Consider the following 26,274-nt stretch of genomic DNA (forward strand, 5'->3'; position numbering starts at 1 on the left):
TTCTGGTTAATGGTGTACCTACAAAGAATAAGAAGATTTGGCAGGAGCTGGTAGATGTACGGAAAGTACAAAGAGCAACTTTGTATTTGAAAAGGAATAACAAATGGTATGAATCAATTTATATAGAAGAAGAAGCAGAAGATTTACAAGAAGACACAGAAACACCAACTGGACAAATTGAAAAAGTGGACAAGTCAAAGGAAGAAGAAATTTATGAACATTTTAGCATACATCCTCTTCATTCAAAAGAAGTTATGGGAGACAATATTGATCTGTTTCAGATGAAGAAAGCAAAAGGAACTCCCGTGAGTGTATGGGAGGAGAGCTTGGAAGCTCGATGTTTTCCCCAGCTGTTTCCTAAAGGAAAAGGAGGACGATACGATGAACGTCCAGAACAGATTCCAGCTTCTGAGTATCGGACTACAAGACTATATGCTGAAGATCCCAGATTTCGACAAAGTATTCCTTATTTGTTCCATCTTTTATTTGAAAGCGACTTGTCTGCACTGTCTTATGCAGTAAATCACATTTTAAAAAGTGGAGTACATTTACAAAATGTGTCTGCTAAGGATTTTATGGAGAAAGTGCAGCACCGAGATGATCATTTGGAAACACAACTGATCAATCTGATGGCTTGTCAGCGTGGGACAAATGAATATTGGTACCGACGCCATGGTGAATTAAAATGCATGTTACGGAATTTAGGAACACCAACATGGTTCCTTACCCTAAGCTGTGCTGAGTACGCTTGGGATGATTTACTGGATTTTCTACGAGAGGCAAATTCAAACATTAAAAACATCGAATACAAGACAGCAGGAGAACTGTGCTCATTGGATCCGGTTAATGTTTGCAGATATTTCAATCATAGATTTGAGGCTATGATGTCCTTCATCTGCAATAAAAAAAATCCACCTCTAGGAGAAGTAGTGGATTTCTTTTGGAGAAAAGAGTACCAGGCAAGAGGTGCTCCTCATATTCATATGCTGTTGTGGATCAAGGATGCCCCAAAGTTTGGAACAGATGCTGATGAAGCAGTGTTATCTTACATTGAAGAATATGCAACATGTGCTATACCAAAAAGCACAGAAGAAAAAAAGTTAAAGGAGCAAGTTTTACGTTTCCAAAGTCATCGGTGTGGAAAATACTGTCGACGGAAATTCAAGAGCAAAGATAAATACTACACTAAATGTCGATTTGGATTTCCTAGACCTGTTCTTTCAAATGGAAGAGTAAACAGTTTTATGTCATCTGTGAGACATACTATCACAAGAAAATCACCTAAGAATACCTACAACCTTAAAAGAAAAGAAGAATCAAAAAATATAAATGACTACAACCCAGTCATTTTATCCATGTGGAATGCTAACATGGATATACAGTATGTAGCTGACAATTCCATTGCTGTTGCTCGATATGTAACGTCTTACATTACGAAATCAGAAAAAACAGAATTGAAGGAAATGTGGGAAGAGATTTCTCACGAGAAGACTGTCAGTAAGAAGCTGTACAGTTTCAGTTTAAAGATGTTATCGCATCGAGAAATTGGATCCTACGAATGTTCAGATAGGTTATCTTCTGCAAGTCTCTACTCGAAATCAAGAAGAATAATTTGGGCAAGTTTAGGCCTTGCAGCAATGAGAAATCGGGTACTAAAATCTGTTGGAGAAATTAAATATTTGGCCGAGAATGACCCAGAAAGTACAGATATTTTGAAATCAAACATGTTGGACACATATTACCCAAAGAGAAGTCATCATCTGGAGAACATGTGTCTGTATGAAGTGCTGCAGAACTACATTTATTCACGGAAAGCCGCAGAAGACATCAACAATGGAAAATATAAAGTCATTGGTGAGGAAGGATGTTTGGTGAAGCAAACAAAAGGAAGTTTGATAAATCACAGGAAGCTGAGTTGCGACAGTACTGACAAAAAGGAATTTTACTACTTGGCTCTTTTACAGCTGTTTAAACCATGGCGTACAGAGGATGAACTACTGGGAGAATTTCAAAGCTATGAAGATTCTTTTAATGCTTGCAAAGACAGCATACAATGCAGTACATTCTTAACTTATCTGCAAATGTTAAATGAAGAAATTGAACAGGAAACTACAATTGCAGCAGAAGTAGCTAGAGACAGTTCTCAGGACAGCCAAAGTTCAGGAACACTCAGTCAAGATCCCCTAGGACAACCAATCGTTGAAAATGAAGCATCAATAGCCATGAATGAAGTGGAAACGGCTATGAATCAAGCTCAAGAAGAATTTATAGACTTACAAAATTTGGAAAGACAACTGAACGAAGAGCAGCAACAAATTTATGAAGAGATCAGAAACAAAATTGATCACGGATTTCTACATGAAAAAAAAGAGTGCTCATGCACATCATTTCATCCAATCAGGATGTATGTAAGTGGACAAGCTGGAACTGGAAAAAGTTTCTTAATAAAAGTAATCAGAAGCTACCTACAGCAAAAAACGGATTCTACTTTGTCTTGTGTGGTTACTGCTCCAACTGGGTTAGCAGCATATAACATAAAAGGAATCACCTTACATCGTTTGCTAATGTTACCAGTGGAGCATGAGAACAAAATACAATACAACAAGCTAACTGGAGAAGCATGCTTGGAAGTTTCAAGAGTATTGAAGAAGATGCAAGTTCTCATTATTGATGAGGTGAGCATGGTATCAAACTTAATGCTTGCCTTTGTGCATTTAAGAATGCAGCAAATTCTAAGGACAGACTATGACGTGTTATTTGGTGGAAAACATGTCATAGTTTTTGGGGATCTTCTACAGCTTACTCCAGTTAAAGGACAACCAGTGTTTAATACTGTGAGACATGAAGACACAAAGAAGTCATTGGGAAGCATCGGTAATGCAAATATTTGGTCCTTCTTTGAGTACAAGGAACTTACTACTAATATGAGGCAAGCAAACGATGAAGAATATGGAAGTATTCTGAAAGATATCAGAATTGGACTACTCACTGAAGCTGGCACAAAAGCATTACAGAGTCGGTTGCTACATAATTTATTTCCAAAGGAAGAAATAGTTGCAGAGAAGATATACAAGAACATTGCAGAAAAGAAAAGTGTCATCTGCTTAATGCCAACTCTACGTGAATGCTCAATATTCAATGAGGAGCTTTTGAAATTGGAAAAGGAAGATATCAGGAAATTGGAAGCAGTGGACAAAATGGAGGATGGAAGAATTACTATCACATTAACAGGCACACTGAAAAATAAATTGGATTCACTAGAGAAGAACATTTCCAAAACAGCTGGATTAGAAAAAAATCTATATGTTTGCATGAACTGTAGAGTATTTTTAAGGAGAAATTTGGATGTTGAAAAAGGTTTAGTTAATGGAGCTATGGGAAGAGTTGTGGGTTTTATTAATTATCAGAAAAAAGATGGAATTGAATGTTTAAAAATAAAATTTGATCAGATAGAAGAAGTTAAAGATATTTGTCGTTGTTCAGTTCGTTTCATGCTTGTGAAAGACTTATATGTACGTAGGAAGCAGTTTCCGTTTTCTCTAGCATATGCTGTAACTATTCACAAGTCTCAAGGATTGACTGTAGATTGTGCATTTGTGAACATTGGTTCAACTGTGTTCAAAGAAGGTATGGCATATGTTGCTTTGTCACGAGTGAAAACATTATCAGGTTTATTCATGATAGACTTTGATGACTCAAAAGTTAGTGCTGATACAAATTGTGTAAAGGAGTATAATAGATTAAGAAGAAGCTATGCTCCTCATTTAGGTCAGTATCCTGTGTTGGAGAAACGTGTAGTTTCTCCTAAAAGGAGAAATGAGAATATCTGTAATGAAGATGTAGAGAGGAGGAAAAAAAAGAGGAGTGATGTAATTGCAAGCAAAAAGAAAAAGGAAAATGAAGAACAGGTTGTAGGATGTCATTTTGAAAATAGCTCTGGTGTCAACTGCTACGCTAATGTAGTGCTGAATGTTGCGTTTTATCTGGAAAGTGTGCAAGAGCAGATAATAGTAAATCAGGGAAAAAGATTCTGTTCTGAGTTGAGTCTCCTTTTTCAAAAGCTGAGTAATGATAAAACTCAAATAGAAAGTGCTACTGAAATTAGAAAACTTTTAGATGTATGTTCAGGACGAACACAGTTTTCTCAAAATGTACAGCAAGACGCACAGGAATTCTTGATGTTTTTTCTTCAGGTACTGGAAGAAGAAGGGGTTCCCATTGAAAATTTATTTGGTCTCTCTTATAAATGGGAACATAGTTGTGAAAACTGTTATAATATATGTGGCTCTAATGTTGATTCTGAAAGGTTTATTTATTTAACATTGCCAGAAAGTAAAACAGTCACTTTTGCTAAATTAGTTAAAGATGCTAATCATAGCATGGAATGCAGTGAGTGTCAATCTGACATGTTTTCAACGTTAATTTTAAAGGAATACGGACAGTATGTAATTTTAATGATGCAACGCTGTAAAGCTGATGGTTCAAAATTAGATACTTTAATAAAGAAGTTTACAGGACAGCAATTATCAATTTCAGGAAAAACTTTTGTAACAGTTGCAATAATTTTCCATGATGGACCTACTGTAACTTCTGGTCATTACACAGTTTATCTTAAATGTGAAAAAGGCTGGACACTGTGTAATGATTCCCAATTGATTTTTAAGCAACGTTTGCCTTTTGATTTAGCAAATTCCTATCTAATCTTCCTGAAACCAAAATTTTAGAGAGACTTGGCAAGATCTGTACAAAACAATTTTACCATTTTATTGGATTACCATTGGAATTTTCAAAAAAAATGATTTTACAAATTATCATTTGGCCTAATGGAAAGGTAACCAATTGTAATGTGGACTTTTTCAATTTTTAATGAAACATTGGAAAACCAAAAATTTAGAAAAAATCGGTAACATCTGCACAATTTAAATTTTGGAATGTTATTGGATTGCCATTGGAAATTTATTCCAAAAAGATTTTTAAAATTACTATTTGGCCATGCAGAAAGGTAAACAATTCTATTGTGGACTTATTTAATTATTAATTAATCTTTCGGAAACCAAAATGTTACAGACAATCGGTGAGATCTGTACAATTTAAACTTTAGATTTTTATTGGATTACCATTGGAAATTTAATCAAAAAAGAATTTTAAAATTACTATTTGGCCTAAAGGAAATGGAATCCGATGTATTGTGGAGTTATTTGAGATATATTTTTGTGATTATACTTCTGAAACAAAAATGTCAGACGGTATTTTAAAGAAATAAGTATTGATATTAGATGATATTTTTTAAGAATATTATGCATTTCTATAAAGTTATGTTTATGCAAAAAGAGATTGTGGGCTTTTTTAAAACAATCTTTGAGATTGTTAATTTTTTTTTTGCCCGCTGTTAAATGATGAATGCAATTGCTTTCACAATTTATAGTGAAATGCAATATATTCTGAAAACAGCAAAAAAAAGGCAAAAGATTTTTTTGAAAAATATGTAAATATGTGTACTGTATTATAAAATGTTTTATTAAATATTAATACTTTTTTCTTTTTTTTCAGATTGAGATAGAAAATTTTCGAAAACTAGAACCATTTTTAAAGCAATTAAAATTAAATTTAAATTAATAAAAAAAATTTTGAGTGGGTATGGTAAGTCAAAAATTTCATGGTCCCTTTTTTCCACTTCTCCACAATCACATTTTCAGTTTTTCATTGTGGTCTCTCAAGGACCTTGTAATGTGATAATTGATTTTTAGTGTTTTTTTAAAAAAAATAAATAAATAATAATTACGCGTACCGTACGAGTACGGTAAAAAAAAAATCAAAAAAAAGTTTTAAAAACATATATAAAAAATAGATGAAAGGTAAGGTTGGCTCTTACAAGAGCCGTTGTGTTCATGCAGGGACAGAGGAAAGAAAGAATGGGAATATTAGTCGGTACGACAAATGTGCTGATCTATTTTATTGTTCACTAGGGAAACACTGGTCTCCCTATGACAAATTAGATCATGACAAGTGGCGCACCGTATTTCAACCCTCAAAAAACGATGGTTTGTTTCCAGAGGAGAAGAAAAAGGAGATGCTCCCACCACAGATGAAGGGCTCACCTGACCTGCCGAAGATGGACTCGGCCCTGCAGATGATGGACCAGGCTGAGCTGCTGTGGATGTGCTTGGTTGACTTACTGAAGGGTTACCTTCAGTATGTCGAGCATGTGTCCTTCTGTGTACATCTTTAAGGTGTCTCAACATGGTGTAATTCCCGAAGGAATACTTCTTGTTGGGATTCCCTCTTGAAAGTACACGGCCACACAGCTTACAAGTCACTAAGGGTGCATTTACCTTTTTCTTGTCCTCTGGAAAAGTAAAATACTCCCATATGAAAGAGGTCTTTTCTTTCCTCCTTCTCTGCCTCAAGGTAGTGCTGCTAGCCTCACTCTCAGAAGAGCTCTGCTGTTTTGCCATCGTATCACAAAGACAACCCAGCTCCTTCTCCTAAGGGATCACAAGCAGAAATGAGGGGAATGGGTGTGGTGTAGGAGAGTTCTAGAACTGAAAGTAGTTTCAACCAATCAAAAGTTGTGTTTCATGATCACATGACCCACCGTGCGCGTACGTTACGCTTACAGTGCGCTTACGGTGCGCTTACGGCAAAAGTACGCATGCGCGTAAAAAAGACACGCGCTCGCGCGCATGCGCATAACAGTCACTCCCCAACACTTCCGCTTAACGTGCGCGTGTAGCGTACACGCGTACGCGCCCCACGCGCAGTACGCGCGGCTACGCAAGTTGCGTAACTATACGCAAACAGAGTAGATAAATTACGGACATTGCGTAAACCGTACGCTTACCGTACGCGCACTAAAAAAAAAAAAAAAAAAAAAATATATATATATATATTTTCAAAGTTATACTAATATATCTTACCTGTTTGGTAAAAAAAAAAAAGAGAAAACTTGAAATATTGCAGATTTTTTAGAAAAAAAACAGTGTTTTAAGAGAATAAAAAGTTAACAAAAAACTTGTTTTTTTTTATTAAAAAAAACACATTTAATATAAGAATTTATAATAAAAAAATCATAAAAAATCAATAAAAAAAATATGGGAATCACATATGTTATAGCTAAGAATTAGCATTTAAAAAACCATACAAATTCACTGAAAAAACCATGGGTTTCACACACGTTATAGTAAAAAATTAGCATTTAAAAAACCTTGCAAATTCACTGAAAAAACTATAGGTTTCACACATGTTATAGTTAGGAATTAGCATTTAAAAAACCTTGCAAATTCAGTGAAAAAACCATAGGTTTCACACACGTTATAGTTAGGAATTAGCATTTTTAAAAAACCTTGCAAATTCAGTGAAAAAACCATAGGTTTCACACACGTTATAGTTAGCTGGACATTTCACTCGTAAAAAACCAATGAAATTTCCCCGTTATAGTTAGTTAAGCTAACTATAACTCGCGCGCCCGCAATGCACTGCTGATGACATCACATATTACATCACTCATGACATGGTCAGTGACATCACTCACTTCCACTGATGACATCACTGATGACATCATCCATGTGATAGAGTGGCAGACCTCCTCTCACCCTAATATAACCTTTGATACACACATTCAAAAATAGAGACTGAAATTTAAAAAAAAATGGACATACCAATACCAATTACAACAACCTCTTCAATAATTCTAAGATCCACATAAACATCCACTTATTCACCAACAGTCCTGTACAGTCACTCATTCGTGTACTCACACATCATATGTACTCATACACCTATACATCCTGTAACACAATGCCACTCATCCATAGAGTTACTCACACACATAGTTACTCATGCTAATAAAGAATCAAACATCCATTTACTTGCATATACAGTTATACACACACCACCACACTTACTTCTACGGAAACTTACACATACCTAGTCTTTTAAACAATCACTTATAGAAACACATACTTATTCATACAGGAACACTTTCAATCTCTCACTCTCACATACACTCACTTATATACACCAATAGTCACATATACTAGTTTAAAACATATGTAGTTACTCATAGAGACACTATTGAGACAGCCATTCACTCACTAACACACCCATACACACACTCTTCCACCCATACAGTCCTGCACATATGCTGTCTTCAACACATACAAACAGTGAGTCACTCATTCATGCACTTATGCACTACGTAATACCCCCCACTGAACCATACAGACACTCAGACACTCATACTGATACTCAAAAAACCAACTAATAACCTATATAGACACTCATGTTGCTGCTCACCAACCCATGCAGCCACTTATACACAAAGTGAGAGACTGATACAGGTATTTACACATTTAAACATTACTCACTTAGCCATGTATTCAATAAGATACACTTAATCAGTCAGTAATACAATCAATTTTTCAAAAACAAATCATCCATTTAGACACTTATATACTCATTTATTCTTCCATCGACCTTGAGATATATAAAACATATTTAATTTTCAGAAAAACACACATTCACTGGATGATGTCATCAATGATGTCATCAGTGATGTCATTTGAGATGTCATCAGTGATGTCATGAGTGATGTCACTGACCATGTCATGAGTGATGTAATATGTGACGTCATCAGCAGTGCATTGCGGGCGCGCGAGTTATAGTTAGCTTAACTAACTATAACGGGGAAATTTCATTGGTTTTTTACGAGTGAAATGTCCAGCTAACTATAACGTGTGTGAAACCTATGGTTTTTTCACTGAATTTGCAAGGTTTTTTAAATGCTAATTCCTAACTATAACGTGTGTGAAACCTATGGTTTTTTCACTGAATATATATATATATATATATATATATATATATATTACCTACTGGCGATAGCCAGTAGGTAGTTATAGTTAGGACCACGTTTCCATAGGAAAACCTCAACATTCTATTTTGAATAACTTTGGCGCCGGTCGACGAATCCTCGCGAATTTCTCAAAATAGGTGGGGCGCTACGCTCCGCTCCTACCCTGAAAGTCTCGGGGGGATTCGTCAAGCGGGGGCTGAGATAAAAGGGGGGTCCCAAAACGCGTTTTTCCCATGCATTTTTCCATAGGACCTTTAGAACGAGCTACAGCCCGAATGGCTGAACAGAATTACTCAAAATTTGGCAGAGAGGTAGTCCCTAGGTCAAGGAAGTGCCTTTTGTAGGTTTGGTGTAAATCTGTTCAGTAGATTCTGAGAAAATAGCCTTTAAATCAATATATATATCTGAGCCAGCTTACGGTACGCTTACCGTACGCTTACGGTAAGCGTACGGTGGCGTGCGCGAGCGCGATTCTGATTGGCTCTTAGATCTTAGTAAACATTCGAATCGGCCGAAACCAGGAAGCGGCGGCCGCCATTTTGTCTCTCGCACTGAGAGAGATTTTTAAAATCGGAAGCCCAAAAACATGTAAAGGGGCTGTTTTGACAACTCCCTCCCACATAGTCATGTGGAGGGAGTCCCCAAACATCCCCCAAGTGCAAAAACGGTTTTATTTTTTTTTCGGCAATTTCGCGGGGTACGCTTACCGTACGCTTACGGTAAGCGTACGGTAAAAAAATAAAAATAAAAAAAACACTATCCACACTTACCCCACCCCCTGTGCTTTTGGTGGCCGAAGGCCACCAAATGTGCTGGGCTTATTACAATGGAAAAAAACACTATCCACACTTACCCCACCCCCTGTGCTTTTGGTGGCCGTAGGCCACCAAATGTACAGGGCTTATTATAAGGGAAAAAAACTTAGCATTTAAAAAACCGTACTAATTCACTGAAAAAACCATAGGTTTCACACACGTTATAGTTAGGAATTAGCATTTAAAAAACCTTGCAAATTCACTGAAAAAACCATAGGTTTCACACATGTTATAGTTAGTGGAAATTTTACTGATAAAAAACCAATGAAATTGCCCCGTTATAGTTAGCGCAGGCAACTATAACTCACGCGACCGCAATCCTCTGCTGATGACATATGTGTCTTTATGAAAAAAAAATATTTGTAATATATGTATAGCTAAAAATGTATGGAAGAAGACATGGGCAAATAAGTGTCTAAATACAGTATTAGCATCAGCAGAGGATTGTGGTCGCGTGAGTTATAGTTGCCTGCGCTAACTATAACGGGGCAATTTCATTGGTTTTTTATCAGTAAAATTTCCACTAACTATAACATGTGTGAAACCTATGGTTTTTTCAGTGAATTTGCAAGGTTTTTTAAATGCTAATTCCTAACTATAACGTGTGTGAAACCTATGGTTTTTTCAGTGAATATATATATATATATATATATATAATGCTAACCTTTATAAAATCACCCAAATCATTTCCCCCATGAATCCATCATTCTGCTACTAAAAGTTTAATTAAGTATATATTAAATTTTTTATAAATATATTTTTCACAATTAAATACAATACACATTATACAATATATACGTCACATCAAACTTTTAAAATTACATGCATAAAATACACTTCACAAAAACTTGTTAAAATAAGACTATATACAACAATATTTTAGTAAACGATCTATTTTAGGACTATATTAAATACAAGACTAAAACTGATATACTTACCTTTGATATTTATTCCCACAATATTTTTGACAGCACGATATTTGCTACAATTACATTTTTAAATCACAAATTTTTTTTTTGTCCGCATTCTATCCAAACTCACATTTGACCAATCTGGCCTATGCACTTGAGCTGCCATTCCACCTCCTGATGAATGGGCACCAAACTTCTCTGCATCCACATCAACTTCTTTCATCACATTTCCAATCCATCTAGCAATAGCATCTGCTACTATTGGTCTGAAAGGCTTTATATACGAAGTCAATAATTAATTCACACCACATGGCACTTCATATTCCTTAACACATTTGTTCGCACGTAATTTTAGTTGTTGCTAAAAGATTGAGTATTCCACAACTTTTGAAGTCATTTTTGTTTTTCCAGTAAAATTAAAAACTTCTCTAAGGTGCCTAGTACATAGTAGATACGTCTAAGGGCCTGATTACAAGTTTACTGACTGATTACTGAAAAAGACTGAACCACACAGGACTCTATTGAATCAAAACCCTGATCCAAGAACATATTACTCCATGACTTTAGAGAATTCCTTTCCCTAGTGCCAGGTTTCCAAGCCTTTTTGACCAATTCTGAAGCTTCTCCTGAAAGGCCACTGCTTTCCCTGAAAGGTCACTGATTCCCCAAGGATGCCTGAACTCATCCATGCCATCAAATGTAACTGTTGGGTTAATGCTATGTTGCGAAACTCACCTTCAGTATTTCTTAAATATGGAAATATCGGAACCACTAGAGAAATCTGATTAGACAACCCCGTTACTATCGAGAACCACCGCGGAGTAATCAACTCCAAATGTAATTGGTCTCTGTCTGTATTAACACTCTAAGCATGATTGAAAATGGAGTTCAAGCATATGCCCCCATTTTTGGCCAAACCTGCAAAAACTCATCTGTTGCTTCTGGCTACAAATCGGTTCTCTAACCGAAGTACCCCAGGAGTTGACTTGAAAGTATTGAAGCAAATAAATCTGCTTTCAATGGATACCACAGTTTCCTCACAGTTGAAAACACTTTCCTGTGCAAAATTAATTTGCCTAAATCTGTCAGGAACCACGTGTTTCTATTTGCCTCAATGGTTAATCTTCCTGGATCATGTTCTGCCCTGACCAAAATCTGATGCTCCGACCAATAATGCCAACATTTGCTTGCCAACTCTGTCAACATTCTTGGCCTCATACCACCCAAATGGTTGACAATTTAGACCACTGACACACTCTCCATCCTTAAAATTATCAACCTCTTTGATTCCTTCACCAGACTCTTCACTGCAAAACAACCTAATAACAATTCTTATCAACTGATATGCAAAGCTTGTTCCTCTATTGCCCATTTTCCTCCTGTTTATTGCTGGGCTGTCGTCGCTTCTCCAGCTCTTCGATCAGAAACTGAACCTATAATAAATTCCAGTTTTCCCTGCCATTCTTAAATTCCATATTTCTCAACCATCAGATGCTTTCTTATTTCTCTTCCATATTTAATTTCACCTGTTGATAATGCCAACCTCCCTTCCAAACATGTCCTCCCTTCAGTATCTGTACCAGGATAATAAAAGGAACCCAGATGGGGTTGTTGTCTTCTACTATCACTGAAGCTAGGTCGTTCAAGAGGCATGACTGTTTATTCAAAGTCTTCTTCAACTTCTTCTGACCAATTTAATTTTGTCTGCTGTAAGACTGAACTGGGATTGTTCTGTATCTATTACAAAACTCAAAAGCTCCAAAGCCTGGTACAGTTCCAAAGCAGACTTTTCTCTGTTTGCAATATAACCAAGGACATTTGATGTTATCCTATAATTAGGATGATGTCTAAATAAATAGAGATACACTGCATTGCCTTAAATAAGCCACCGCAGAGTTTAATTTTGTAAAGCACCATGGTGTAGATGAAAGTCCAAAAGGCAAACAAACAAACTATCAAAATTTGTTCACCCATTTAAACTCAAATATCTTTGATCATCCTTGTGAACAGGGACTGCAAAATAAGCAACTTTGTAATCTAAAAACACCATCCAATCTCTGCACCCAAATATACCCTCAGAAGGTGGATTAATTCCATCTGGAAATAATGCTTTTCTACCCATTGATTGAGTTCTTTTACAAAATATGACTATCCCATACCTGTTCTTTGTGTGCCTTTCTTTTTATTCTTTGCTGAAAATAGATTGCTTATGAACTCTACCTCATCCCCTTTATTGTTCCATAGGCCAACATTTCCCTCTCTCCCAAACTTTTTTCCTGAACTTAAAAATGAATTTCTCATGGAAAACGAAATTGAATAACATACCTATTCTGAAACATTTGACTGTTTCTAAAACCCATGGATCTTGTGTTATTCTTTGCCATGTGCACAAATGACATTAGTCACCATCTCACTTTTGGATGGGAACAGCTGGAAACGGAAATGGATTCACCTGACAGACATGATCTGTCCTCTTCCCTAACTTCCCCTCTCTCTACTACCTCTGCCTCTTTGTGAGTAGAAACTTGTTGGAGCTTGGTTCCCTCCAGACATTCCTCTGCCTCTAAAGCATGATTCTCCTTGATGATAATAACAAACTCTGAATTGGCCTTGACCCCAAAGCAAACTTGTTATAGCCCATTCCTTCTACAAACACCACACCTCCTCCAAACATTTTATTTTCATGGCACCTTGCTCACATAGCTTAATGTAGCTGCATACTTCTCCAATTCCCTGAGACAGAGACCTTGCTGCATACTTCCCAAATTCCCCAAACAAGAGATCTTGCACTCTCAGTCCTTCTTCTCAGAAGTCCATATCCACTAACTTTGGATCTATTCTTATCTAAAATTGGAGTAGTTGCTTCTTCCAGTATGCACATGTTGCACTCAATCCACGCTGTCAACAGTTAAAATGTACATAAAGGGGCACTTTGCCAAACAGAGCATGGAGTGAGAGGTTGATTTCTCCCTCTCCTCACCGACCTTTCCACTCATTAATGCCTCCCCAGTCAGAGACTCTTTGCTTCCCAGTTTGTCCTGCAGACACAGAGTGCATTCCTGATCAATCCTCTCAAGGCCGGAAACTCATTACGCAATGCTTCAGACACTAACTGATGCCAGCTGCTCAGGACTAGCGTAGTTGCTCCCGCCATCTTAAAAGCTGCCTCGTCCCTCTCCTCCGGTGACTTATGCCTTGCAACCCTCCTGGTGTCTTGACAAGGCAAGCCTTCCACCTAGCTGACTTTGATTTGCCTGTAAAAGACATCAAGTGCCCCTGTGGCCTTATGGGCGGGAAGGAAGACCAACACGTGTAGAGACATCTCAACCTATCGTTGAGAGTTTGACACTGCACCGGCCCCCGTTGAATGGGGTGGGGTATTCTAAAATCTTGTGAAGGACTAGCACTCAGGGTATCCGTCATCTCTCTTCGGCGCAGTATATGACTACGCTCCACCACCATGTGCGGCATGGGTGGTTATGAGGGAGAGGGACCAGTGGTCAACTAATTCGGGGACATGGTTCCCGGTGGAACACTCATCGGGAGATGGAAGGAGCTCCTCAGAAGCATCAGTTGTGTGACCCTGTGTCTCATGTGAGGGCCTTTCTCATCACCGCTCTCGCAAGCAAGAGCCCACACAGAGCAGTGCTTGAAGTGAGTCGCCCTGCTCCTACATCACATGTTAAGTGGCTCTGGGTCCTGTCAAGACTAAGTGACTGCACATTGATGCTGCCTTAGAGCTAAAATTGTACGGAGACTCTGTACGGTCACCTAACCACCACAAGGTTGCCTCTTGACCTAGGCCCTGAATTTCAGAGCCTTGAAGTGTTGCCTTCACTGCTCCTGCACAAAAAAACTGGTCCTTGCCCCTCAATCCATCTTGTTTCCCACTTCTTGCCTTATATATGTCTCTCAAAGACCTGAAGCAGCTCTTATGACAACTGTATGCTCCTGGTCTCCTTTCATTTATCGACCCTGGACCAGCGCCAGCTGTGGGCTTGGTGCATAGGGCTTTTCCATCCCCGGGGGTACATTCGGATCTGCTTCGTGAGCTGGCTACTTGACCACAGTGTGTTCTTCGTGAGTGGCAGGTCCTCTCTGATTATCGCTGGCGACTTCGACTAGCCGAATACCTTCCCTTTAGCATGGTCATAGACAAAGCACACAGCGAGAGCTCTTTTGCTGACTTTCAATGCCATTGGCCACCCTGCATCACACAGTAATAAATTAACAGCTTTCTGGGCAAAATACACACGGAAACTGCCTCTATTAAAACTGAAGCTAGAGTAGACGACTTGGAGCGATCAACGGAATGCTCGCTTGGAGGACTAGGACATACTATGGTACAGGATTCAGACTTAAATTAAAGCAGGAAAACCAGGAAAACAGTAGCAGTCACAACTACATTCAAATCTGGGTCATTTCCACAGGTGCAGAAGGTGAGGCTATTATGACCTTCACTAGAGACCTGCTCCTCACCATCACAGATGCACCAGAGGCACTGCCTCTCTGTCTGTACCATGCTCATAGAACTATGGCCAACTCAAATTGTGTCAAGGGCGCCCTGGACATACTCACCTGCCTTCATTCCTTTGAGGACAAGAAAGCTAACATGCGCATCACCAGTAGTAAATCAGACTTGATATTTATTTTTAGTGCGTCAACCATTGTATTGCTTTGCGATTGCATTTATATAGTGATTACTACCCCTGATGAGGTGTCAAAGTGCTTTTTCAGTGAGTAGCAAGCTACTCCAGAACCCATAAAGGATTAATGGTGAATTGGTATAGTGAAATATGAAACTAATTTGAGCTGTGGATATGTTAGTCCGTTATTTGGATTAAGAAAGATAGTGAAGGGGTAGAAGAGGGAAAAGGTTTGCATTTATATAGCGCTTGCTACCCCTTATGAGATGTTGAATCGCTTTTTGGCAGGTAGCACTCTACTCTGGAATCCAAACAGGATTAGTGGGGAATTAGTACAGGGAGATATGAAATTAATTTGAGTGGTGGACATGTTACTCTGTTATTTGGATTGAAACAGAATAGTGGCGGGATAGAAGAGGGAAGGGTCTAGAAAGTGTTTTTCTTTTTTTTGAGTTCATAGCAGGAGGTGGCTTTTGGGATGAGTAAAGGGAGAGGTTGAGGGGGAAAAGTCAGAGGGAAGGGTTAAGAAAGCCATGTTTGGGAGATCTGAATAGTAAGAGGTATGAGATGATGCAAGGAGGGGTAGAGGAGGGAAGAGTCTAGAAAGGGTAATTTTGGGGATCAGAGTAATGGTATTGAGTTTGGGATGAAAGAGAGTGGAGGTAGAGGATATATTGACAGTGGTATAGGGTGAGAAATAGGGTAGTGCATTGGAGAGAGTAGTAGAATGAGGTTTGAGATGAGTCAGAGTGGAGGTAGAGGATATATTGTGAGAGATGTAGGGTAGTGTATTGGATATTCTGAGTTAGAAGCAAAGTAATAAATATAAAGATACATAAGTACATGGAAGGTATATATATGGATAAGGAATATATATGGATATATGTAGATTGAAGTTGCATTTAATAAACTCAAACTTTCAAGTGTTGCTGTAATTGAAATTAATTCATTTGTTTTTATTTTTTGTAACTCAATAGTGAAGCAATTGTAGATAAATAGTTATGTTAAAAGATTTACTTATTTATGCAGTCACTTATATACATGTTAAACAGAGAATAATGTAGCTATATTTTGTGCATTTTTTAAGCAGAACTAACGAATATCTATATCTTTAAAAACAAAATTATACATGTTGATACAAAACAATACACATGTAGGTACACATCTATAGTCCAAATGAAAGCTTATATATAGAGAGCTATGCTGTATATTTGTTTGAGTATGGTAGTTATGTGTGGAAGAGCCATTTCTTGAGTTGTCTTCTGAAGATAAGGTGGTTATCCGTGGATCTTATGATTGGGGGTAAAGAGTTCCAAAGTTTGGTTGATTAAACAGAGAAGGATGTGCCACCCATGTTCTTTTTTTCCTGTGCAGTTGGATTTTGAGGCGTGGTACCACTCTAGAGCAGGGGTTCCTTTGTTGAATGTATTTTGTGATTTTATACCTAATGAAGGGTGGCCCTGTTCCATGTATCGCTTTGTGGCTGATACAATGCAGATTGAATGTGGATCTTCTGGCATCCGGTAACCAATGTAAGGCTTTCAAGGTAGGGGAGATGTGGGCTTTATATGTAAGAGTAGTCTGGCAGCAGAGTTCTGAATCTGTTGTAGTCTTTTCATAGTTGTTAAAGGTGATCCATGGTAGAGGCTATTGCCGTAATCTAGGTTGGACAGAACAAGGCCTGGACCTTGTGTAGAAATCCCAGATGGGGGGAGATGCCTCACAGAGTTTTTATAGTAACAAAGCTCGATCTTTCTAGTTTGTCCACTTGGGCATTCATGTATAGATGCAAAATCCCCAGCACACGATTATATTTTAGTAAAGATGTCTGAGTGCAAAGTGTGAGCACAAATTCAACACAGGTACATTGATTCTTGTTCTCCTTTTCTTTTTTCTTTCCTTAGGTCTTCAAAGAGCCGACACGTGTTTCGTCGATAACATGGGAAATTGTCCCGCGACTTTATCAAGGCTTTCTTCTTCGTAAATCTATCCATTGTCTGTGGTGTTACTTCCGCATTTGGAAATGCACAAGAATGAACGTCCGCAGACCGGCGATTACGAGTTACGTTTGATAACTAATCTGACGCGGAGCCAGAACTTTTGGGTGACTTATAGATCACACCAGCGGACTTCTAGGAGAACAGAACCCTTCTGTGGGCCGAAAATATCACGACAGACAACGGATAGATTTACGAAGAAGAAAGCCTTGATAAAGTCGCGGGACGATTTCCCATGTTAGCCACGAAACACGTGTCGGCTGTTTGAAGACCTGAGGAAATAAAAAGAAAAAGAGAACAAGAATCAATGTACCTGTGTTGAATTTGTGCTCACACTTTGCACTCAGACATCTTTACTACAATATAATCATGTGCTGGGGATTTCACATCTATTTATTAAAGTGGCCCTGATCACTGATCTAGGGAGACTAGTGGTTCTCCCTACCTTGCAGCACTGAGATCAAGATATCACTCAATATCAATACCAGGGTTACCCTCCTGAGTGGCGCCGCTAGCCCTATCAATAATACCACTGATCCTCATTGTAACCTAGGCATTCATTGATAGCTTGGAGTACATAATTATTCCAAGGTTTCTTACTTCCTTTGATACTTTAGGCGGTGTTCCCAGATCATCAGGCCATGTGGCGAGTGGGTAATACATTTCCCAATCACCACACATGAGTATTTCCATTTTGTAAGCATTCAATTTGAGATGGCTCGTTGTCATCCATTAATCAACAGCTCTGAGACAGCTGAAAATTGGTAAGTTTCCAATGTCTTTGGGGCATTCCAGTTGAAAAAGTATTTGTCTGTCATCTGCATAGTTATAGCACGACTTCATGTAGATGTTTAATAGCATAGGTGAGATGATAGTCTTGAGTGACCACTGCTTTTGTGAAGTTTGGTTTGATAGAGAAAGATGGAGTATGGATGACATTAGTTCTGTTGTGAAGGTAGGATGTAATCCAGTCTAAAGCAGTCCCCTCTATGCCTTCCTCGTCGAGTCTTTGTATCAGAGGGTCATGGTCAACTAATTCAAAGGTAGCTGAGAGGTCCAAGAGAAGTAGTGCAGCAACCCCATCAACTGTGTTCTTAAGGTCATCTCAGACAGCAATGAGGGTAGATCTGTGCCCCTTCCTGGACGGAATCCTGTTTGTAAGTTTGAAAGTATGGCATTATCTTCAATCGATTGTGACATCTGGGCGAATGCTGCTCTCTCTATCAGTTTGCCCATGAAAGCCCATTTGTAATCAAACTGTAGTTGTCAGGGTTGAGCGGGTCCAGGTTTGTTTTCTTTAGTATTTGGAGTATGTATGACTTTTTTTTGGTTCTTCTGAAAATATTCCCCTAGTTAAGGAATTGTTGATGATTCTTCTTACTGGTGTGGCAGCAGAGGTTGTTAGAAGAATACTCTTGAAGGTTTGTGGTGGATACAGTTCAGAAGGGCTGCCGGCAGGCCTGCTTGCTTTGACCATGTCCATAAATTCCTTGTGTGATAAAAGGAATGGAGATGCTGGGTTAGAGTATTCTTGGATTGTTTTTTGGAAAAGGGTCGGTGCTGGTGCTTTTTCTTTGTTTTAAATATGAGTCCAATGTGTCTGCTTTGGTTGTGTAATGATTTGCCAGTTTGTGAAATCTTGAGTAATGGGATGAGTCCCTTCTTAGCAATGTGGTTTATGAAATTCAGTGAACATTTTATAGAAGTCTTTATTTGCACATTTAGCATTTTGAATTCTGTCTGAATAGTACCTTTTCTTAGCTTTTTTGATAGCTGACTTGTATAATGTGTTAAGTTTCTGTATGCTAACTTTGTATTGATTGCTGTTTGTTTTGAGCCAGGCAGCTTTCTAATTTGTTGTTTTATCTCCTTTATCTCTGTATATCTCCAAGGTGCCAGTTTTCTTTTGTTCTGGTGTGTAGTTTTTAGCGGTTATAGGATATCAAAAGTTTCCTGTAGCCTCTCATATAGGTTTTTTACAGAATGTATTGTGTTGTGATCTGTACTGGATGTTAGCTTTGTTTGTAACTGTTCTAAATTGAGTTTGTTCCATGGTCGATAGGTGGATGCACGTAAGGTGGTTTTGGGTGCATTGCTTTGTGTTTTATGTTGGCAAGCAAGCAAATGGGGGTCGGACCATGTGACTGGAGTCATTGTTGGAAAGGTACCCAGTTCTTTAATTACAAAAATGACATCTAGGATGTGTCCAGCAATGTGTGTGGGTTTGTGGGCGATCTGATGTAGATTCAGTGCATCTAGGCCAGTGATGATTGTTTTTACATGCAGCATATTGGGTTTGTCAAACCAAATGCTGAAGTCACTTAGAATACATAGGTTGGAGTGTAGTATTATCAGGATTGAAACTGTCTAGGTGTGTATCTAGGAATGTTGCATTGCTAGGCGGAAGTCTGTAAAGATTCAGGAAGTTACAGGAGGAAGATGGTGTAGGATTGCATCTGGTGAAAAGGGCCTCACAACCTTGAATGGAGATGTCAGCTTTAGTGATATGTAATGTTTGCCTGAACACAACAGATAGGCCACCTCCTCTTTGGCCTATTTGATTTTGTGTGATAGTTTGATAGCCTAGATGAATGGCTTCACGCAGGACTGGAGCCATATCATCTCCCAACCATGATTCATTTATGAAGAGTATGTCAGGTTTTGTGTCAATGAGAAGGTCATAGATGTGATGTTTATTTTTAGAGAGCGATCGAGCATTTATTAGTAGACAGTTTAGAGAATGTACTTTGGTAACACTGTGACTGTTTTGTAGAAGAGTGAGCAGTATTTTGTGAGCTTGTAGCAGGTGTGTCTTTATTGTGGATATTAACTGTATGAATATAGCAATCGTATAGCTGTTCTGTATCGTGTTCCTCGTCCAGAAGGCATTTTGATGGGTCTGTGTGTATGTGGTGGAGCTGGTGGTTGAGGGTGATTTGGTGAACTGTGTTGTTTTTGTAGAGTAGCCTTGTTGTGCAGTAGACATGGAGATGTTGTGAAGAGTGGCATGTTGCTTATTTTGTTTGTATCTGTTTAGGGTGGAACGTGTACATTTTAGGGGTGGTGGTGCAGCATGTGGCTCAATTAGTAAGTTTCTAAATTGTCCAATGGATGAGGCGGTTAAAAGAGTTGCTGTATATTGTGTTAGGTGTGGGGGAAGAGAAAGAGCTTGGCATTGGAGTTGGTTTATGGTGTTCGTCACTTGTGTAGTTTGGAAGAAGGGAGTGGGTGTATGTTTGTAGTTTGTGATGGAAAGTATTAGGAGGTGCTGTGCGTGAGAGATTTTTTTGTGCTGGTGTGTGTATTATGGTATTTTTTGGGAGGAGCAGTGAAAGGAGATGCTGATGTATTTGTTTTCTGAGAAGGTTTTGTAAGTAAAATATTGTTGGTGAGTGGAAGTTGTAAGGTAAAGGGGTGGTGATGTGTTTGTGAATAGAGTGTATGTTGTGTGTAAGAGCGATGAACTAGAGTTAAGAGTGTTTGTGTTGGATTTGATTCCTTAAAGAGATAATATGTGTGTTGCAGTGTCTAAGTGTTGTGCGGTTGTGTTGGTTGTGGTAGAAAGAAGAGGAAGGTGTTGGTGGCTGTAAAGATGGAATGCTGAATATGTTTGTTTGTGACAAAAAGGGGGCTGTTAGGACAAATTAGTAGGGAGTGTGTGTTTGGATGGGATATAGTTAGGTATAGTTTGTAATTGGGTTGTATTAGTGATGAGTGGATTGGTTAGTGGTATAGGATAGAGTTGTGTATTATTTGTAAGTGATGGTGCAGATGTGTGGTAGCTTGGATAGAAGGGTGTATAGGTGTGATTTCTGGGGTTTAGTGGTGTATGCTGAGACACTGAACTTTCTCTATTGTTTTGCTATAGAGATTGCTATACTTTGCCAGACCTATTTTGACCAAAGTCCCTCGTTAGTTCACAGGGACAAAGAAGCCTGCTATCTTAAGCTCTAGATTCAGAGGGCAGGGACCACTTTTACATTGCTAAATATAGGCCCTGAGCACTGTAAAGGACTCTTTCCTAAACGCCCTGTTAACAGAACTCTGGGGTGGACATCATGGTGGGGGGAGACTTTAAACTTGCATGGGACCCAGTTAGGAAATGGAACCAAAATACATATTATGGCACAGGTACAATGTCTTAAAAGGAGATCAACAATTTAAGCCTTGTTGATGCATGATGGCATATGCACCCGGATTTCCTGGACTGCTCGTTTTATTCCCATGTTCATGCTGCCTACTCTAGGGTCAATTATCTATTCATCTCTCACTTGCCTCTGCAGACACTCACTGCGGTTGATCTTGCTGATATTTCGTATCATGCTCATCTTGAACTCACTTGATCTGAGAGACAATTATTTATGGATTCCTTACCCTAGAATTACCCCCAGGCGTCAGACTAGATCGAGATAATTTTTTCCTCAGCAGTACCTCTGCGCATCGATAGGTGGAATCGGTCGACTCCGCGTTCTTCTTTGTGGTCGGAATGATGTCGTGGTATCTACTTAGAAGCCGCCCTCACGCGCTGACGTCAGTTCTTTCTTTTCCGCGTCAGCCAGCGCAGATCCGGAGAGAGCGGTACCTCGAGTCACTTTTTGACTCTCTTTTTTTAGACTTTTGTCGACACCCTTTTTGAGTCGATTGACTCCTGTCCTGGTACACGGAGGGATGTCACGTTGGACCGACTTCAAGGCTTGTGACTCATGTTGCAAATTGATGTCAATTATGGACCCGCACCTCGTGTGCCTTTGGTGCCTGGAGCGCGACCACGACCTGAAGTCGTGCTCTGACTGCCAGGCCATGAACCCGAAGTCTTTGCTGGAGCGGTCCCAAAACCTTCTCGAGGCCCGGCAGACCAATCCGCACTGTTCAAGTTCCCGGTTGAGAGGGAGGTCGTGGGACCGCTCGCGGAGTCACCACCACCACTCGTCATTGAAGTCTTAATCTTCGGGTAAGTCAAAGCACAAGAAGAAGGCGAAGAAGCATCATCGCTCTTCGCATTCCCCCCCTCCGACACAATGCGGGAAGCGGAAGGTAGTCGTCCGGCTCCGCCCGCGGAGCCCGTTGGGTCGACTCCGGCCTTCCCTCCTTTTCCGGGAGCCCGAGCGTCCCCTGCCCAGCTTTGCAACTTCTACAAAGACTTGCACTCCATCTTTGGGCAGCACGATTCCGCCGGCACGCCCTCGGGCCCCACGGGGTCGGTTGGGGGGCTTCTAGGCCTTCGATGTCGGCGACTTTGGCTCTGGTGCCACACGGCCCCCAAGGATCCAGGCCTGGATCCGGATCAGCACCAGTCGACCTCGTGACACCTCCTCCGGCGCCGAATCCAGTGATGTCACCCCCGCCGCCTCCGACGCCGGTTGTGTCCCCAGCCGGTGTCGGCCTCATCCTCTCCCTCGATGAGGACACTGAGTGGAACCGTCGCAGACCGGTACTTTTGTACCCATGTTCTCCCGTGATGTTTCCTGCCACCCTGAGTGGTTCACAGGAGAGGGTGAGGAGGACTGGGAGGGGTCTGTGGAGTCTCTTGCAGACCAGTTGGAGGCATCGGACTAGAGAGAGGAGTTGGGTAAGGCCAGTGGTGTGGGCACCTCCCCAGACCTTGGCAGGCTATCTCCCCCTACCGTGGCTACAGAGGAGGGTGCATCTTACGCAGTGGTGTTGCGTAGGGCAGCCGAGGCCTTAAACCTCGAGCTTCCTACAGTGGCGGTCAGGACTAACCTCCTGACAGAGGTGCTTCAACCAGCAACAGCCTCTTCGGATCCCTTGCTGCCTTTCAATGAGGCTGGGCACCTGGTCCAAGCCCAACACAGGGGCTCCTGTGGACAGGATGATTGCCCGATGCCACTGCCCGGCCCTGGGCGATACCATTTTACTCTCTTCCCATATTATCCCTGATAGGTTTATTAGTCGAAGCCTCAACTTCCAAAGGCGCATTCTCTAACGCACCACCTGATAGGGAATCCAAGAAGCGGGACCACCTTGGGAAGAAGACGTTTTCTTCCTCCAGCTTAGGACTGCGGTCGGTGAACACCGCATGTCTATTGGGCCGTTACTCCCACTTGGTGTGGGACACGGTTGCGCAGGTGTTGCCACAGTGCCCGGAGGAGGCCTGGGCCATGCTCTCCCATGCTGTTGCTGAAGGGAGAGACGCAGCGAAATTCACCATCCGGTGTGGGCTGGACACTGCCGACTCACTGGACAGGACGACTTCCACGTCAGTAGCACTGAGACGCTACGCCTGGTTGAGGTCCACTGTCTTTTCGGGGATGTCCAAGCAACGCTTTTGGACATGCCCTTTGATGGCCGTAGCCTGTTTGGCGACAAGAGAGACAACGTGCTCGAGCGCTTTAAGGATTCTAGAGCTACGGCCAGATCCTTGGGCCTCGCTTCCACCTCCCTCCCAGCGCAGTCTGCTTTTCGCCCCTTTTGTGGCTACGGAAGGGGTGCCCCGCCATGTTCCGCCCAGGGCCACAGGCCTGCACAAGCTGTCCAGCTTCTGCGCGGCGGGGGACGCGGATCCCACCACCGTGGGTTGGAGGGCCAGCGGGCTGGCTAGTCCACCAGCGCCCCCTCTGCAGTAGCCTCCAAACCCTCCTAGTCTGATCTTTCAGGCCCATCAATCGCCAGTGGGTGGCAGGATTCGCCATCACTTCCCCCACTGGCTCAACATCACGTCGGACAGGTGGGTTTTGCAGATAGTCCGAAGGGGTTACTCCCTCCCCATCGAGAATACCCCTCCATCCATGCTACCTCAAATCCATCGCATGTCGGAGGATCACCTTGCCCTTCTCCAACAGAAAGTTACAGCTCTCTTGGCCAAGGGAGCCATCAAGCGCGTTCCTGCCCCAGAAGTCGGTCTTGGTTGTTATTTTCACTACTTTCTGGTGCCCAAGAAGGACTAGGACCTGCGTTCTATCTTGGATCTCAGGGGATGTCAACCACTTCCCCCGGAAGGAGAAGTTCAAGATTTTGACACTGGCTCAGGTCCTGTCTGCTCTCGACCCTGGAGACTTGATGGTAGTGTTGGACTTGCAGGACGCTCATTTTCACATCCCCGTCCTGCTGGCCCACCGGTGTTATCTGCGGTTCACGGTAGGCCATGAGCACTTTCAGTTGACTGTGCTCCCCTTTGGCATTACAAGCACCTCTCGGTGTTCACGAAAGTGATGGTGGTGGTTGCAGCTCATCTGTGCAGTACAGGGGTTCCAGTCTTCCCCTATCTCGATGACTGGCTGTTGAAGGTGGGCTCACCCTGGGCTGTTGTCTTCCCCCTCCAGACTACGGCCGACCTCCTGCATTCGCTGGGGTTCACCATAAATGTGCCGAAGTCACACCTGATTCCCTCTCAGAAGCTCCTTTTCATCGGAGCCGTTCTGGACACGGCGCAGTTTTGAGCTTATCCTCCCCGAGCAGCGAGTCCGGGATATTCAGGCTATGATTCCGATCTTTCAACCTCTATCCCGGGTTTCGGTCAGACGGACCCTGAGGCTACTGGGCCTCATGGCATACTGCATCATGCTGGTGGACTGTGCCAGGTGGCATATATGGGCTCTGCCGTGGGACTGAAGTTCCAGTGGGCACAGCATCAGGGAAATCTTTCCGATTGTGTCCAGATCTCGGAGGGCACTGCACACCACTTGCAGTCAACGGCAGATCCCTCTCCCTTCCCCAACCAGAGTTCACAGTGGTGACAGATGCATCACTGCTAGGGTGGGGCGGCCATATGGGAGAGGCGGAGATCAGAGGCCTCTGGTCTCCGGCAGAGTTAGTTCTCTATATCAACCTTCTAGAGCTTCAGGTGATTTGTCTTGCACTAAAAGCATTCCTTCCATCTGTTCGGGGAAGGGTGGTGCAGGTGTTCACGGACAACACCACTGCCATGTGGTACTGCAACAAACAGGGCGGGGTGGGGTTGTGGACCCTATGTCAAGAGGCTCTCCGTCTTTAGACATGGCTGGAACATCAGGACATATCTCTGGTGGTTCAACACCTGGCAGGTTCTTTGAACTCGAGGACGGATGTACTCAGCCGCAGGTGCATGATGGATAATGAATGGCGTCTTTACTTGGAGGTGGTGCAAGGTCTCTTTCAGCAGTGGGTAGAGCCTCGGTTAGATCTATTTGCCGCCGAAGAGAACACGCAATGTCAGCTGTTCTGCGCGTTGGCATTTCCAAGGCGGCACACGCTAGGTGACGCTTTTCGTCGCAAGTGGAGTTGCGGTCTTCTATACACCTTTCCGCCTATACCACTTCTGCCCAGAGTGTCGAAGAAGATCAAGAGCAACCGGGCCCAAGCCATCCATGTGGCTCTGGATTGGGCACGAAGAGTGTGGTATCCCGAGCTATTACACATGGCATCGATCCTCCGATCAGACTGCCTCTTCAGGGGGATCTTCTGTTGCAGCAGCATGGGACGGTCCTCCACCCGAACCTGTCCAGCCTCCACCTGCTTTCGTGGCGATTGAGTGGCGACAGTTGACAGCTTCCGACCTTCCTCCCGAAGTCTGTAATGTTATCTTGGCAACCAAGAGTCCCTCCACTAAAATGTTATACGCCTGTAGATGGATCAAATTTGTGGCATGGTGCACAGCAAAGGCTGTGAATCCCCTTACTGCCCCCCTTTCCGAAGTTCTCCTCTTCATTCTTTCTTTGACCCAGCAGGCTCTGCTCTGGGCACTCTCAAAGGCTATCTTTCAGCCATTTCGGCCTTCCTTCGGCTGCCTGACCAGTCTTCTCTTTTCAAGTCCCCTATTGTAAATTGCTTCTTTAAGGGCATTACTCATTTGTATCCTCCAACTCCTTTTGTGCCATTACATAAATGTCCTCTCAGACTCTTAACCCTTAAAACTGCCTTTCTGGTTGCCATCACCTCTGCTCGCTGGGTGAGTGAGCTTCAGGCCCTTTCTGCTAAGCCTTTTTTCCTGGCTGTTCATCCATACAAGGTTGTCCTCCACACTAGGCCTTCTTTCATTCCCAAAGTGGTTACCTCTTTCCATATAGGACAGACCATCACTTTGCCCACCTTCTTTCCGCCTCTGTATCCTTCTAAAGA

At 41.5% G+C, this 26,274-nt stretch overlaps 1 protein-coding gene across 1 annotated transcript in view; it reads right to left on the bottom strand.

Moving 5' to 3' along the window:
• LOC146857674 (uncharacterized) overlaps window positions 1–26,274 on the bottom strand; it is a 341,850-nt gene that overhangs the window by 225,662 nt on the left and 89,914 nt on the right. The window lies entirely within an intron of this gene.

This window comes from Triturus cristatus, chromosome 3_2, assembly GCF_964204655.1.
Source record: "Triturus cristatus chromosome 3_2, aTriCri1.1, whole genome shotgun sequence".
Lineage (NCBI taxonomy): Eukaryota > Metazoa > Chordata > Amphibia > Caudata > Salamandridae > Triturus > Triturus cristatus.